Raw genomic sequence first — 4,276 nt, forward strand, 5'->3', positions numbered from 1 at the left:
CCAGATGTTACAGGTTGTTTATTCTCTATCCCTGCTTATATTACTGTTCGTACTTATGGTTCCCTGCCTTACATACTCAGTACTTTATTCGTACTGACGTCCTTTTATTTGTGGACGCTGCATATCGTGCTGCAGGTCCTGATAGACAGGCAGGCGCAGCTCCCCCACATAGTAGGCTGTCCAGTTCAGCGGTGATTGGCGAGATCCCTTCTTCGGACTTGCCTTGGTCTTGGTATGCATTTTTGTTATAGATATTATGGGTATGTCGGGGCCCCGTTCCGGCTATGTTGCAACACTTATGTTCCTTTAGAGGCTCATAGACAAGTGTCGACTCATGTATAGTTTGGTAGGCCTTGTCGGCTGGTTTTTGTTGTATAGTCTCTCATGGTAGTGTGGTAGCTCGTACCTTATATATAGTTTCTTGATTGTCTAGTCATCCCATGTTATGTATGTTCATGCCATCATATTTTACATGTCTACCATTTATATTGATTTCGTCAGCCCTAAAAGATAATAAAGAAGGTTAGATAAAATGTATGTTGGTACTCGGTAAGTATGGCCGGGTGCTAGTCATGGCCCTCTGTTTGGGTCGTGACAACTTCAAAGCTTGACTAACAAGCGAGAAAGTTTACTTTGACAAAGAAAAGGGGCGCCCTAGCTGCAATAAAAAAACAACGCTAACGAGCAAGAAAGGCCCCCTTACTATAGATAGGGCGTTAGCGCTTTACTAATAACATATATAGGGCTGACTTTTTTCAGCTTGATCGGAATCGATTCTATGATTGAATAGCAGAAGTGCTACTTAGTAGTAGAAACTCGGAGAGACAGACAGAGAGGGGACTCTTTCATACCTGCTAACTCCTAGGATGAGAAGTAGGTCCCTTGTTTTTGGCAGGAAGAGTTCCAGCCTTTGTTGCCCCTCGGTAGAGTGAGTCTACTTAGCGAACTGGCAGGACGCGGAGATCTATTGATCAATATGAATCTCGAGAGTGGATGGTTGATCGCCGCCTCCTTGTCCTGGAGGCTCTCCGGCCGGGGAGGGGCTTGCTATCGTAACCTTTTCTCCCGGTGTATGTGAAAAAGAGTGACGAACTCATTTTTATTCGGTCATAGGTTGGTCCAAAGAACGAGAGTCGGCTTCCAACATTAAGTCCGTTGTTCCTCAGTAGCTCAGTGGTAGAGCGGTCGGCTGTTAACCGATTGGTCGTAGGTTCGAATCCTACTTGGGGAGATTTTTTAGTTATCGCTTTTCTGACCTAGCGACCCCTGCCCTTCTCCTTTGTTTCTAAACTAGCAGAATCGTGGGACATCAAAAGCGGTAAGTTGATTGTTGGTTCTTATTCCTCACTCTCGTATAGGTTAACTTGGTTCGTTCCATTCTTAGGGATAAGAAGGATCCACTGGAAAGACTGGAGTAGTATCTTCATTAGCCGGAAGGAATTAGTCTCCACTAGCGTCATTCGAAGAACGAACAAGAAAAGGGTTACTGTTTAGGATAGATGGATGTGGCCCGATGGCTAAAGCACTGCCAGCTTCTTGTAGACTGATCTCTCTTCTCTTTAGGCTCCAAGTTCTTTTTTGGGGGGATGGTCTAATTTACTAGTGGCAACGAAGTTCTTGGTAATTAGCAAGGGGGAAGGAGGATCTCCACTCATTTCATTCATTCAGTGCCTGCGGTGAGGCGCGACCCACAACAAACGAAGGGGGAAAGCTTGCTTTGCTTGCTGTAGCCCTATTTTTGTAGATTAGGCTTGGTAAGCATAAGCTATATTTAAGTAGGCTCGCAGCTTCGCTCAGCAGAAGAGCCTGGCTTTTTATTATATTAGTAAAGCGCTAGCGCCCAACCTATACAAGGGCTTTGATGAGATAGGGGAAGAAAAGAAAAGAAGGAGGGTCATTTTCTTTTAGGAACATGGCTCCTTCATTCACTTGCTCATGAACTCGCAGCTTCGCCAGAAGCGACGAGGGGGGGCTGGGGAAGGCCGACGACTACATGAGGGGGAAGCTTTCGTAGAAGCTTTACCCCTTGCTTTACAGAGATAGTTATGAACTGACTAAATGACTAGATTCTCCCGGAACGCTAGCTAAGCTAATCGTCTTAGTTCCCTTCAATTAAATCAATAAGCTTTTTGATTGATTCAGGGCGCCGCCCCCCTTCTTAGAATTAGAACCCATTGAGGGGGGCCTCGGCCCGGGAAGGGGAGAGTGGCCGAGTGGTCAAAAGCGGCAGACTGTAAATCTGTTGAAGTTTTTCTACGTAGGTTCGAATCCTGCCTCTCCCACTTGTTTGTTGTAGACTTCAGAGAAGAGAAAAAAGGCATTAGTCAGCGTAGGAAGGCCAACCGAGCGAAGCTCTTTCTTTTTTTTGGCCGTGCCGTGAAGTGAAATTGTATCGTATGTTAGTTAGAGAGGTTGGCGAACTACTACGATCTATAGATTTCCCATCTATATCCAATCCCAACGAGAATAGAAGCGAGTCGCTTCCGGCCTGTCTTGTAGTCGTAGTCTTTTAGCTTATGTAGTCGTCGGCCTTCCTACACGCATGCGTCCGCCAGAATGCCTCCTTGGTTCGGGACGAAGCCAAGCCGATACATACGATAGGCGAAGGAAAGACCCCCATTTCATAGCGCCTGGGGAACGCAAGTTTGGTCGAGGATTGGAGAGGAAAGGCGGAAGAAAGGGCTCGGGATGGATTTAGGAGTTTTTGTGCGGGCCGTATGCGGTGAGAGTCACACGTACGGTAACGAGGGGGGTTCACGTCTATACGTGTAGTCTGGTGCTTAGGCCTACCCACCCTATTTGTTCCATGATCTATGGGTCTACTGGAGCTACCCACTTAGCCAAGATTTTGACCGGATACGAAATCACTGGTGCTCGATCTAGTGGTATTTTTATGGGGATTCTATTTATCGCTGTAGGATCCCTATTCAAGATCACTGCAGTTCCTTTTCGGGCGGCTGTAGGACGGCCGTCTATAGATGGTAGGGTATGGTGGGTGGTACCGCTCAGATTGCGGCCAATCTTCCTAACCGCGCGCGGGCCGGGCTTAGAGCGCGTGAAACTCATCACTACCTCGTAAGGGCGTTGAGACCATAGCATGTTACACGAAAGCGCCGCTTTCTCTGTAGTGTTGTCACACAGCTGCCCGCCTAGAAGAGCAACTCGCTCTGTAGTGTTGTCACACAAGATAAGCACGCCGCCCGCCTGCTGGCCGGGCGAATCGAAGTTATCTTCCGGTCAACTGTCCACCCAGTCAAGTGCAAAAAACACAGTAGAATCACGCAACGCACGCTGCTGGTGTGCTTCCTGCTCGCGAGGAAAGAAAGAAGAGCGACAGGGTTCAGTTCAGATTTGACTGTTTGCAGCATGGGAGCAGATTCCCCAAAAAATCCCTGGGAACAATGAAAAAAAAAAGATATCTCGGTAACGAAAACTATAGGGGGCTGTATTGGCGAGATCCAACGGTGAACAGCTGCCCAAAAGAAAAGCCGCCTGGAAGTCCGAGGACCTTTAGTACTGTACTCTACCCCCGAACCAGCAGCCTTCGCGCCAAGCAAGACCGCCCTTGTCCCTTTCCTTTCTCCATTCCGCCTCCTTCTTTGCTTTGTTCCAATAGAGTCTAAGGCAAAGTGGTTCGTATGCCTACTTGACGAAAGGGAACGAACAACCTTTCATTTCCGGGTTTATGGATTGGATTCAGTCAGCCTCACGACATAATCAGAGTGAGGCTTTGGTTACCGGCAAACGCTTCTCCAAAGGCGACCCTCTCGAGTTTCCGGCTGTTTCCGTCATTGAAGTAGCCTTTCGTCGCCCTACCAAACGAAAGAAGTCACTATCAAACAGCTCGCCCTATTGAAGTACCAAAGGTGCGCTCAGCCCGGTGACTAGGAAATGGGTTTGCCCTTGAATTGAAGTGATGAGGTCGGAAAGAGGGAAGTAGGGCTCCTATTGACTAAAGGTTGGTTCTTCGCTTTCCTTTAGAATGAAAGTTGCTATGAAGCCCCTACTACTTACTTTGTTTGATTCAAAAGGCGAACAGCCCCCCCAACTAGTTGTATGGGGTGGGGTGCTTGTGAAAAGCTGCTTTGGATATGAGTAATTCCTAAAAAAAGGCAAAGTCCGGTATTTGACGAAGATCTTTCTATCAATAGATAGGAATGAGTGTTCGATATAGGGGATAGGATCCATCTGCTCTTTATCTCACAATTTTTTTGTGAGAAATATATATATATCGTTTATCTATCTCTTGTCTATCTATCATTGATTCTCAAGTCAA

General features: G+C 47.0%; 2 non-coding genes across 2 annotated transcripts; both read left to right on the plus strand.

Moving 5' to 3' along the window:
- On the plus strand, positions 1,160-1,231 carry TRNAN-GUU. Its single transcript has one exon. It is a non-coding gene; the product is annotated as a tRNA-Asn (tRNA).
- Positions 2,200-2,282, plus strand: TRNAY-GUA. Its single transcript has one exon. It is a non-coding gene; the product is annotated as a tRNA-Tyr (tRNA).

The sequence above is a fragment of the Nicotiana attenuata genome, chromosome 1, assembly GCF_001879085.1.
Source record: "Nicotiana attenuata strain UT chromosome 1, NIATTr2, whole genome shotgun sequence".
NCBI lineage: Eukaryota > Viridiplantae > Streptophyta > Magnoliopsida > Solanales > Solanaceae > Nicotiana > Nicotiana attenuata.